The 14,110-nt window shown below is 29.4% G+C and overlaps 1 protein-coding gene across 3 annotated transcripts in view; it reads left to right on the top strand.

Annotated features, from left to right (window-relative positions):
* The window catches only part of LOC126745631 (neuroligin-1-like), a 490,464-nt gene that overhangs the window by 431,426 nt on the left and 44,928 nt on the right, over positions 1-14,110 (top strand). The gene's annotated exons all lie outside the window — the stretch shown is intronic.

Here is a 14,110-nt window from a genome sequence, read left to right as displayed (position 1 = left end):
AGTTTTAAGAAAAGTTTTATTCTGCGTACAATAAATTGACTAATCATGATTCTTTACTCTGTAAAGATATTTTTTTTAAATTCAATATTTACAGACATAATGAAACGGAGAAATTAAAACAAAAAATTTTTGTTTCTGGCCCCAAGACTGGAAGTTCCTCATTAGTATATGGAAAAAAATACGATGTAAAAGAAGGATGGGCATTGTCAATAATAGTTTAGCAAACATGTTTTTTTTTAAGGAGACATAAATCCTGATACTTACGTGGACTTGTCTTTGAATCATCAAATTAATGAGTCTGAACTGATTACTGATTGTGAATTGAATTCTTCTTTTTTATAGACTTGTCCACGAAGGTTGAATCTCATTCATGTTCATATTTTACTAGTAAGATTAAAATTAGCTCTTCGAAAAGCTTAAGTATCTTTATTCTTAATATACAATTCCTAACAAACAAGATGGATGAGCTTCATCTTTTGCTGGACACATGTAATTTTCCTGATATTGTACTTCTGACTGAGCTTTGGATGAGGCCTAGTGAATGTTTTTTAATATCTGATTATGTCCCTATATCAAATTTTTGTCGTCAACAATCTAGGAATCATGATCTTGGCTAGGCAAACAATTGAAACGATTTTTTGTAATATTGATAAGTATGATAATCTTCTGTTAGAGAATGTTTTTGAATTCTCTCTTTCTTTTTGTAAGCGTTTTAATTTATATATTCTTTTTGTTTATAGGCCACCTACAGGTTTTTCTTTTTTTTTTATCCCAGTTGTCCCTACACTCTAAGGTTATATAGGCTGGTGACTTTAATATCAACTACACTGATGAAACCTTGACACGTACTTCTCTTTTAAGTATTTTAAATTCTTACGACTTGAAAATGCACGTTCTTTCTCCCACACGAATAACTTCTTCATCTGCAACTACAATTGACTATTTCTGTACAAATTTTGATGACGTTTTATGCACAATACTCCTATCTGGTATTTCCGACCATGAAGCTATTCTTGCATAAATGCCATATAATACTGTATTATCTTCATCTCATTATATGGGTAGAATTTTCAGCAAGAGAAATTTCAATAAATTGTGCAAATATACCACAAATGAAAATATCCTTGTATATCATCAGAAATACCGTAGTCTGTACAGAAAGACAATTAAAGCAGCAAAATCTAATTATTATAGGGATCGCTTAAATTAGGCAAAGAGAGTGTTGGTCGACTATTAATGATTTTAGACATTGCCATAGTAAAGTATCTGAACCGGAGTTAAGACCTGACAGTTTAAACGACTATTATTGTGATATACCTAATATCTTGCTCAAGGCCATTGGTAGTAACATTGATCCCTTACCCTATCTTCAACAACTGTCAGTTGAGCATTCATTTTTCTTTCATCCTGTCGATCTTACCAAAGTAAAAAATGAAATCAAACGTCTAAAAAACCATAAATCATCTGGAGCTGATAGGATATCTTCGAGGTTATTACTTTTTTTGCGTGATTCAGCCTTAAATGCTTTAGTTTCTGCCATAAACAATTCTTTACATATTGGCATTTTTCCTTCATGTTTAAAAGCGGCAGTGGTTATCCCTTTTCATAAGGGTGGAGATTTGGATCAGCCTTGTAATTTTTGTCCCATTTCTATTTTGTCTACCCTCTCTAAGATAGTTGAAAAACTTGCCAAAAGCAGAATTTTATCCTTTTTACATCATAATGGCATTTTGTCTGCAAATCAGTTTGGATTTCAAGCCGGTAAAGGGACTCATGATGCTGTTTTTAGCTTTTTGGGAGCGTCTATGTGTCCTTGAATTCTGGAGAGTCATCGGCGGCAGTGTTTTGTGATCTATTCAAAGCATTTGACTGTGTGGATCATGGAATACTGTTATCTAAGCTCGATAAATATGGTTTTAGGGGCGTACCGTTGCGATGGCTTGAGTCCTATTTATCAAATCGTACTCAGAAGGTTACAGTGTCTGGGCGTTTGTCTGCTTCTAGATCCCTAAAATGCGGCATTCCCCAGGGTTCAGTGTTGGGACCACTGTTATTTTTACTGTATGTGGATGACTTGAGTTCATTGAAACTGCAGGACAAGGTGGTTTAGTTTGCTGATGATACCACTATACTATGGAGCCATAAAAATTTTGATTGTATTAAGACTTGTATCCTTGAAGACCTTCAGATTTTATCAGGGTGGTGTGCTTCCAACAGGCTCGTGTTTAATGTAAGAAAGACGTCTATTATGGGGTTTAAGTGCGATGTTCAGGGTCTGATGTTTGACGAAAATTCCCTCTTGCAGAATAAAGAGTGCTGCAAGTTCCTAGGAATTACCATTGATAAATAAGTGGAAAAAGAGAAGGTTCTATTGTATTGGTAAACAATATTTTCGAATCTAAGTCATCTAAATTCTTTAAAGTTAACAAACAAATTTTTGTTATTAATTTCGAGAAAATTTGCATTGAATTATATAGAAAAACGCAATGGAACGATAAATATGATGAAGTAAATTAAATTCTTAGTAATGTGGTAGTAACTACAATTTCTTCATTATTTTATTTTGGTTAAAGGGAATAAGTTTGATAATATTTTTTAGTAATTATAATAATACTTGTTGTTGCAATAAAATGACAAGAAAAAATAATGCTAAAACCTAAATAATTAGGAATAGCGTAGCCATTTAAGTTATGCATATGAAAGTTACCATCACCCTAGAATATATGCAACATCTTATTAATAATTCCGGAAAATGTCTCGAGTTCTTTGACACCATGACGAGACTATAAATAATTAAGTTCCAATTTTTGTGCAAAATATATTATTAACAAAATTCAAAACGATAACTACAGTCAATAAATACATATATCATTTTTATTGACGTCAGAAAGGAGATACAGTTATTACAAAATTAAATACTTCATGATTACTAAGTACTCAAAGTCAAAGTCTTACAAATGTAGCATCTATTGGCTAGTTAGCATCTATTTTATTCATTAAAGAACATTTATGTGTCATATTGTACTTAAAGCAGTACAAATACACAATCAAAGGTCTGCAACAACTGGCAACATGTCATGTTAACAAATTGATTATATTTATTATTTCTGAAACTGAACTGACTATTGGTAAAAATATTGTCCTTTTCAAAATATTTGCACAACTGTATCTTTAAAGACATTTAAAAATATTGGACAATATAGGAAGTAGACAAATTGGACGATAGTTATTAGGGTCATTTCTTTCCCAATTTTTATGTATTGGCATGGTTTTGGTATTTTTAAGGCAAAAAGAAAGAATGCTTTTTTTGATTCTTAAGTTAATTAGTTTATTCAGCGGAATATTAGTGACATTTTTAATAGGCTTAATTAACTTGGTATTCTTAACATGAATATCTCTACTATTTTTATTTTTTAGGAAGTCAATGGCTTTTCAAATCTCTAACTTAGTTGTAACTTCAGATACTTAGATCCATCAGATACAAGCAGTACAATAGCAATAATTTTTCAGCAATAATGAAGAAAAAATTGTCAAACTCCTTAGGTATCAAACTGCTATTAAACGAAAAAGTTAACATAAACATTTTTCATTTCTGCTAAAAGCTATTTGAACTTTTTATTCATTTGAATAAAAAGTCCTGCTTTGGTAGCTTCATTTTCAAACAACAACGATTGAGGTATTTCTTAGCCACAAAAATGGTTTAAGCAAAACTTAGCTGACAAAGAGAGGCGTTGACAAAGTTAACAAACAAGTTGCTGTATGTTGGTTCATAAACTTCATAGACAATGATGTTACAATGTCTAAGTATGTTTTTAAAAAACTGACTTTTTTCATAAACAATTTTGAGCACACTTATAGCATGTAATAAATAATCAATATCTTTTCATGTATACTCTACTAAATAATCACTAGATCTATGACCTTTATCTTTCTTATTTAAAGAGAATTATCTATGAATTAATTTCATTACAACTTTCCGTGTTACCGAGATTTGGTGTTGGTGTATTTTTTTTAATTTTTTTTTACATTAGTAATATTAATCCTTATTTCGACAATATCTAGATTTTTTGAACAAGTTAATTTACTATCCAAGACACTATCAAATCTATAAAATATAAAATTGCTATCTCAGTATACGGTAGTGGCAAAAAAATGTAGAAATTCGAAAGCTGTATATGCATAACTTAAATGGCTAGACATCCTTATTTATATTTTATCACCGTTAATCACTACTTTTAATTGTATTTTATTGCAACAATAATATTATATTATTAAATCAAAAGTGTTGTCAAAATTCTCTTCTTACGTCCTTAATTTTAATATCCTTTCATCTACTCTTATCTCAAAATTATCCTACTTAATTTTATACATTAAGGGACGCAAGTGGGTTATAAGGTACCTGGAAATATCCTTTTCAACTACATCAGTGTCTGGCAAGTTTAAGCTGACAACTTTATTAAATGTAAGAAAAGTTTGTGAATAAAGACAGAAACTTTACAGACTATTAAAATTTCCCTTAGAGCCTTTAAGTTTGCGCGTAAATTCTTGGCACGAATGCGCATCACGTTCCGACGAACCTTTAAATAATATATTATTATGCCACCTACTTTACACCAAAAATTCCTAACTAGAGGGTACGGTCGGTTTATGTGCCGCAGTTTATCAGCAGAGATTGAGGCAATTTTTTTTTTGGAATTTGACTAGTTTTAGTTATTACTACCGGTATTATTATATTTACGATCCAATATTATCGATTCGAAAAACTGCGTTTAAAAAGTGTAATATTTCGAAACGATTCAATAAATTTGGATAAACATTATATATTTTGCGTTTCACTCACCTACTGACAGTACTTTTATGACAAAGAAGTATACTTGAAGTTTCCAAAGACATTTTGTCCACTATTGATCTTAGGTCATATATAAACTTAGATACTGTAAAAAATTAGATTTACATCTGGTATCTCGCAAGTAATTTATTTGCTCGATTTCTATTATTAACCAGAACTAAGATCTCTTTTTTATAATAGCCTCACGAGATACCGTTATAAAGTATAATTTATTTGCTGTAGTTAAAAAGATTTGAATAGGTTCAACTCATAAAAATAATAAAAAATCGGCCCAGGGTTATAATATAAAAACCCATATTATTTTTCTCCTTTAGGACCGGAATTCCAACTACGTGTATTTCCATCCACGGAGAGGTATGATGGAAAGTCTTCTTTCTCTCTTAGCCTCAACCCAAACAATATGAAAAATGTTTCTCGTCGAAACTGGAAAAGTATTTTTTATGCTCTGCGGGTCGGAAAAGTTTAAATTCCGCTGACGTGGCACTTTTCAATTTATTATATTTGTATTGCGCCCCTAAAAGGTTAAGGTATCATAAATCGATGTTTTATCATAAAGACATAAATATTTTCAGCATATACAGCGTTTTTTTAAACAGCGAAAAAGGGCAATATTTTATATATTATTGTGCTTGGGACTATCTTAACTTCTGTTAAATATTTATATCCCATTTATTATTAAGAATGGCATTATTAAACTAAAAAAAATGTGTCATGTTTCACTCATTTACACACACGAAGGAACGACCACTAGCAATGTTCAATATTTCTCTAGATGGATTTTCGACCCTGTGATATCAGTTGCTGAGCTTAGTGGGATGGTTAATTTTCAATCGCTGTCTTAGTTTACTAATGATACTTCTTTCATTCTGATAAACGCAAGCTAGCTAAACAAATAGGCACTGCAATAAAACTCAAATGTCAGGATATTTTTGAAGAAAAGGTTGTACACCTAGAGACGAAATAAGATAACGTTTTCTATGTTAGTGTAATTTTAATCGATCGAATACTATAGTTTTCTTATTAAAACAAATTTACTATTCACCTAATATTAAACACATACATTTTTTTGCATCTTCTTTGATTTGGTCAAAGTAGTTGATGCTATGAAATCAGAGAATCTTGTTTGTAGCAGTAATTTGAAAAATATGGAAATTATGCCGGTTTATTATTTTATTGTTCGTTTTGTTAAAAATAGATCATGGACTGAAACGAAATATATTTGATTTACTCATACATTAAATATTTGCAATTATCATATTTTTACAATATAATAACCTTCTACAAGAATGAGTTCGTAAGATAAACATTTTTGTCAATAAACAATTTACGAGTCATTATTTATGATGCATGTTTAAGAAAAAGCTTTAGTATATATATATCTATATTAAAATATTATAATCAATACTTTACACAAAAATTAAAAGAACATTTCTAAGTACAAAACTAGCTACAGCTAAAAAATTTCTTTTGGAGGATTTAAAGGGGAAATTATTTTAAAATACAATACTAAAAAGTTAGTAAAGTAAAATACTACTTTACAAAAAAAAAACAATAAAAAAATAATATAATTTTTTTACGATATTAGTTAACCTGGTTTTCTATGTACTACAATGTTTGATTTTAATGAACAAATTTTATATTTTTTCAGAAGAGGGATTTCATTTAAATTGATGTATATAAACTGCTCTGTTTTTACTCCTTAACATAGATCTGGAAACTTGGCACCGATTCAGGACCGTTAACATTGACCTCCTAAAATAACCTCAAAGAAGCTTAGTTGAAAATTTACCATTACGCAAAGAATTACTTTGTTACATATCGGATCCAAAAAAATAATATGAAAGCAACTTTAGTTAGTTAAACTGATGTCTCAAATATAAAATCAACACTACTCAAGCATTTGTATGGAGTAAACAAGAATTTAGAAAACAATAATGCAACTCTGGTTGCCTTTTTAGTTATAGGAAGCGCCTTTCTATATATGATTTTAGTTACTTACAAGGGACTTGTGATGTAGCGCAAAAAAATAACATTAACTAAAAGTATAACTATATATATTTGGAAGAACCAGTAACCCTGTATCCCGGCTTGATTTATTAATTTATAAGGTATTAAACAGCATAAAAAATATTAAGCTACTTATTATCTAAAAATGTTTTTATAATGCCTAGGTGTAAGATGCGCTTACGTGCGTTTTGCGTTATTTATTAATTTAAATATCTTAAATTACCTACTTATGTACTGTATTTTATATAATAGTAATTATCGTAACCAGTAACAAATACATGGGTAATTGTACACCCTTAATGCAATATTATACTTAAGCTATTATTTTAAAGTAGTTTATGGCAGTTAGGTAACAGACTTCATCATATATAAAAAAAACCAAAACATTAAGCAGAATGTGTTATAGTGATCACAAATTTATCTACCTTATAGAATTGTCTTTTACTTTGTGTAAAGCTCTTTGTATGATGTGGTCATAAGAGTGAACATGAACAAATTGTTTTGATATATAATGTTCTTATTTGAATTATTTCCTCTGTATATATAAAATCAGTCCTATACGGCATCGGCTTTTTAAAGGGGTTTTTAGAAAGTATTTATGTACAGTATTAGGTTTGTTCACAATATTAGTATAAAAAGCGCGATAAACCAATATACTCTATTTCAAAAGACATTTTGCTAGCGATTTATAGATAATAGTAACTTGTTTAATGTTTAAAAATGCTATTATAACGTAAAATTTCTTAGGTCTATTGGCTTCCATAAGAAAAAATACTATAAAGTCTATTTTTGTTTCTCTAACCATTTTTTTAAAATTTAATTCTTTTATGGCAAACTGTGTCGATTCATGTCAATCTATACCCTCAAAAAGCAAAGCTGTATCATTTGCATATGTATAAAAAAATGATACCTTTATTTAGAACAATTTAAGGAGAGGATGATTTGGCGTCTATTCTGTAAAAAGTTTGCATTAGTTTCAACCCAGTCTTCTTAACATAACATGCTCCAAAACTTCAATCAGTTTAGTGTAAGGAACTGTATCTAAGGCCTAGGCCGATGGACATGATGATAATGATTTCCTACTATTGATTATTTATGACTACTAATGTAAACTGGTATAACGCCTCCAACAGTTATGCCGGGAGGTACGGCGTAAACCTACACTGTGATACCATTTTATATTTTAATAAAAAGTTTATTATTTCAATGATTTTTGCAAAACATGTAATTAAGCTAATTGGTGGCTAATTATCAATGATGATTTTAGGTTCTGCTTTATGGATAGTGGTGACTACTACTAATTTAAAGTTGGAAAGTATTTTTTCAGATTCGCAAATTTTGTTTATTGTCTTTCATCAAATTATAAATTTTTTCGTTTAATTTTTGTTTTCGTTTTCTTTATTATTTTAATGGATTCTCTTTTGTAAAGCAATTAGTTTACTTGGCCATTTCTCTAATAATTTTTATATTTAATATTATAATTTTTTATTAGCTTGTTTCTATATCTGATTGTTAGCCCATTTGTGATCCAATTGTGTTTTTTGCAAAGTACAACTTCTATGCTCTAAGTCTTTTATATATTAAGTGTAGATTTCTAAAAAGGTGGTCATTTTGCGTTGGTTATTTTTTTACCAATCCTGATTTGTTAAATGTTCTTTAAATTTATAAATCTCATAACCACCACATTTTAAAATATCAGATTCTTAAATCAAAAACACACGTAGAAATTAGAATAGTAACCTAGCAGACACTATTTGAATGAGATTTGAATTAAAACTATTGATTGGTCAGCAAACAGTCCTGATTTTAACCCAATTGGGAGTATTTGGGATATAATTTACTACTGTTTTCAAGAACTTCATAATTTTACGAACATTCTGTTATTCAAAATACAGGAAAAAACACCCTTTATTAATATTAATTCAACTCCAAAAGAAACTATAAACTTGTAAGTAAAACATCATAAGCATGTTACAAATATACCAATTTTCTTAATGCAATAATTTGTTGTGCTCAAACTATATTTAATCAATCCTCTGATTTGGTTTCAATTAGAATGAAATATCTTTGTTTTTATCAGACTGGAAGAATACAATTTAATTTAATTTAATTGACTAATTAATTAATTTCCGAATATTAATTAATAACTTATACAGTCTTGTTAATTTTAAGATCCATCTTTTTAACTTATATTTAAATACGCCAATTCAGATTTCTTTATACAAAATGGTACCATAGAATACCATAGCACAAATTTAATTAACGCTGTATACGATGTGATAAATATGACATTTCGAAAAAATTTGTTAGTTTTTTTGAATTTACCAATAAAGACTTTTATTCTATTTAAGATCTTTTATTCTATTTAAGATCTTGATCACAACATCACTCATCACTCTCAGGTATTTAGTTTTATATCTTCTCAAAATTTTTAAATTTATTTTTTTTATCTTGACATTAAGTCGTTTAAAGGTTCTGAAGAATCTTCATAAGAAAAGGTTTGTCAGAATTTAACCGTCAACCAGATTGCTTTATTGCGATTTAATGTGAAATAAGTTATTAATACACAGTATAGGCAATAATAGACCTAAAATAGTATCTTGGCACCCTATACACACAGTGATACATTCAATGTATTCTTTGTTTCTATTTACATACTGAATTCTTTTATAAAAATAACTTCCAAAAGAATGTTTTCCAAAACTTCCTTTCATCTTTTTTTCCTCCTTTTTTATTTTTTTAATTTTCTTATTTTAATTATCTTTTATTAAAATTGTCTTTAAGTTAAAATAAAAGTATACTAAATTAAAACATAAAAATATTTTATCATCATAGGTGCACGTCTTAAACCCTAATCCTATGTATGCTTATATTTACCCTGATATGCATAACTTAAATGGCTATGATATTATTATAATCTATTTATATTATAAATACCATACTGTTAGCCCAGGGATTTTTTAATGAAAGACTTTACGGGTCTTTCAAGCGGTAAATTTTAAATACGATCATTTAACATAAATTTTTAAGAGATAAATAATTAACATTTGCCATAAAAAATATCCCATAAAGATTTATTAATAATATTGAAGCATTACATGAGTATTGAACGAGTATAAAAGGAAAATTAGGAACTATTAGAATCCTTTTCCGTATGTAAAATCAGTCCAGAAGAAATAACAGTAACATTTAAACCAATATTTAAAAAAAAATTGTTAGGACAGCCTGTTTCTTGACTAATCTAGGACATAAAGATCGATGTATCAACGACTTTTGCTTAAAGCATTGCCACTTCGAGAGATATGCATAAAAGACATGCATATTAGATGAATAATGGTTGGTTCTGACACCGATTCTGATCGACTTGTATTAGATGATTCTACAAAAAAGGAATTGAGAATTTTTCCATATTTAAACTTTATGATATAAAACTTAAATTAATTAACAAAATTTATCGTAAAAAAAATGAAAGATTATATTAAAACTAATTGATGATGTCTTATAAAATGTTGACGATATAAATTAATAAAAGCAGTTAAACTAGTCGGCATTATTAATGATTAGCATGCCATGGTAGTATGAGCCGCAAAAAAGCTGTAGTGGCTGTAGAGGTAGATTAAGGGGATTTGACTTCAAGTTATTTCTTATTAGAGTTCATTATTTATTGTATCTAATATCAATAAAAGAGAATATTTTAAGGCACAGTCTGAATAAAAAGATAGGATCAACATATATGTTATCATTGTCATATTTTGGCTGCTCTTATGTATAGTTAATAAGTTTTTCCTGAATTACATGTACTATTGCCTAGTGTCCTCTAATGCGTACTCATTCAGATATTCGTATTAAGCATAATAAGTGCTTTCACTCAAGTAACAAATAAAGGCCAGAAAAAAAATTTCTTGATTGAGTTTTAAGAACACATAGAATATTTTTTTATATTGTTTTTAATATATATTTTTCTTAAAAAGTAAGTCAACACTCATATAAAAAAAAATCTAAGGCTTGAAAAATACTTAAAAATTAATATTACTACAAAATTATGTAGAAATTTTAAAATCAATGTAAACTTGTTAGCTTGAATATAAATAAATAATAAATTTTAGGCGTGTACTATTACTAACTATTGAAAAAAAACAAGAACGTTTCTAGAACAAAAACCGAACCTATGTATTCGAAAACAGAGAAATAAATTTTCTGGTGTGTTTTTCACCAGCAATTCTCAACACTTACAAATATCCAAATGAATAATACATTTTTCCAATTTGGGCTTTCCACTGTTGGGTTATTGGGAAATTTTCAGATAAAAATGGTTTCGAGAAAATTGCTTTTAAATTTTTATGAGAACACTAGTGGAAAAGTGACTGATTTAGTATTTACCAATCAATGATATAAATTTAAGCGATCGGAATATTATACTTTTTAAGTATAAATCAACTTTGTCGTCCTTTTATTATAAGCTTTGAGAACACAAAACCTCATAAATTAAAGAGAAAAACGACAAACAAATCCAATCCCTTTAACAATACCGCACCATTAATATTTGTGCCCTGCCGGAACTGGCAAAATCCAATATCCTAACAATGCGGTATTATTCTTAAGTCAAACAAAGAAGTTCATTAGGAGGACAAAATTTATTTAACTTTCGTTAAGAAGTTCAAGCTCGCTTAATATAGAAGATACTTCTGCAGATCCCCGCGCCATTGGCGTCTAATTTATTTTAAATGAAAAACAAGATTTAACGCTTTAAAATTTAAATATCCTAAGATTAGGAAACAAGTTTAAGAAATAATAATGGGATTAGGTTTCCAATTAAAATTAAGTGGAGACAACAATATTTAATGTCGTATTTTTTCAACAAACTCTTTTATTATTAAGAAAAAAGCAAATAAAAATTCTGACAAAAATTTAACTTACTCAATAATATGAAGTTGCCCAGTATGATAGGGTCAGAAATACCTAAAATTTTAGTAAATAGATTTTGTTTAATATCACAATATTATTTAATCAAATTAAGTTAATTAATTTCTTGTTGCTTAAACTTATTCAATATTAAAATTTATCGTTGCGGAAATTCAAGGAAATTTTGAAAACGACTTAATAAATGACTACAGCACAAAAGAAACCCTAGACCTAATTAAGAAAAGCAGCAGTCGGATTTTTTGTGTTTTCTTTTTAATTGGTGGAGCAGATAATTAAGATTAAGATTTAGGGGACTTACTTGCTTTTGCCGAGATTTACTGGATTTTTTGAAGTACATTTTTTAATTTTTATTATATATTACTCAAAAATGTAAAATACTTCTGGTTTAATTTATTATAATTAGATTATAATTTTTTTAATAAATAATTTATATAGAAAGCTACGAAATAATTAACATTTTATAATTATTATTTAATAGATGGTATTTGCTATGGGTATCTAAAAGAGTCATATAACATACCCTATTAAATTATGCATTAACAGTAGAAAAAGAAATATTTTGCAAAATTTTCTTATATAATATTTCTTTAGTAGACGTTAATTTTATTAATCTCTAAACCCATCATTATTACAAACTATAAACTTATTTGGATCTTTAATTAAAAAAAATAGTGTATACACTATTGATCTACAATCTGGGTACACTGAATTGTCAAATCGAATTGTCGAAACAGTGGGCTGCCAAGGCAGTTGTGCATATAGGTCTTCTCCTGATAGTATGAAGATGGCTCATTAAGTGCCAATGACCAGTTAAGAGACCTGTCACTAGCCGAATTTCGCGTCTTTTTAGACGTAGTAGATTTTTGGAGACAGGCAGAGGGCCCACCTATGTGCGCTTTGGCCTGTCTCATACCAGGGTACTCAATCCATCTTCGGTAGGTCCACTTGTCCAGCAGACCCTTCATTGACGCGACCGCAATGCATTTGGCGATACCAACTATGGGTTCCGGCCCCAGTCTGGCAAGTCCGCTTCCTTATTACCTGCATGGCCTGCGTGGCCAGGTTTCCAGACGAGCTGGACCCTGCATCTAACCTGTACCAGTTTTTTCAGGACTTTGATGCACTCTAGTACAAGCTTGAAGCTTAGCTTTGCGGCCGTCATAGCCTTAATGGCAGCTCTGCTGTCCGAGCATATTAATACGACTGTATTGCGGTGTTCGCAGCTTAGGATTTTCTGTCCGCATTTTAATACAGCGAATACTTCGGCCTGGAAGACAGTGGCGTGACCGGTCTTGCCAGCACGTAGTTCGCCAAGGACGTATAGCCTCTACGCAGTCCTCATTGCCTCGAATTGCACAACGAGGTCCAGAGGCGGAAGTCTTAAACTTAGTTATTTTTACTTAGTTATGATTAAGTGCTGACCTGATATGCCAAATCTCTGTCGGATTCTTCCAAACCTATATTTATATCTACCTATACGGAAAATCATTTCAAAGTACCTTATTTTCCTTATGTATTCGTTCAATGCTTCCGCAAAAGTGCTTCACTAATATGACTAACAATTTGTCAATGGTCACTTTTTATGTTTCATGCCCCATAAATTTTTTAAATCTCTTCCTTTAATTAAAAATCTAAGTATTTCTATTTTTTTTTTCAAATTTTATAGTCAAAATACATTTATGCCTAATTTTTTATTTTAATGTATAAATATATTCACTGAGACATAATTGCTTTTAAACCACAAAGGAAAGATAAAATTATATATTTAAAATTAACCACTTTTAATAGTCCATAAAGTATTGTTAGAAAATCCCTAAGAAAGCATAATATTTTTTATATTTTAGATAGACTTCAGTACTATTATTTTTCTTATATCTAGTATAATAGCCATTTAAGTTATGCATATAAAGCAACATATGGTCTAGCGATATCGTGCTAAAATAAAAAATACTAACCAATATTAGGGTCAAATGGCATCATGTGTTTTTGTCAGACCTCTTTTACCTATCTGCTGTGGAACTGCCATTATTAATAATCACCAAATCAGAGCGAGTAGTTAAAGAGATTCCTCCTCAAAATATAAATTACCTTTGACTAAATATTCTAGTGTTTCGGCTATTACATTGAACATATCTTTCATTTGGCCTTCGATAAACTCTTATACATCTTTCACGAGTTGCAAAACAGAATCTTAGATACCTCAGTGCATCTGCTTTCTGTGCCAATCTGCTTTCTGTTTAAACCGTCTTAAAACAGACAGTCTTAAAAAACGACCAATTTTTGGTAATAAAATTTACAAGCAAACAGAACTATGCTAATTCTAACAATAAA

This window comes from Anthonomus grandis, chromosome 16, assembly GCF_022605725.1.
Source record: "Anthonomus grandis grandis chromosome 16, icAntGran1.3, whole genome shotgun sequence".
In the NCBI taxonomy this organism is placed as follows: domain Eukaryota; kingdom Metazoa; phylum Arthropoda; class Insecta; order Coleoptera; family Curculionidae; genus Anthonomus; species Anthonomus grandis.
This window is presented reverse-complemented; position numbering and strand designations above follow the sequence as displayed.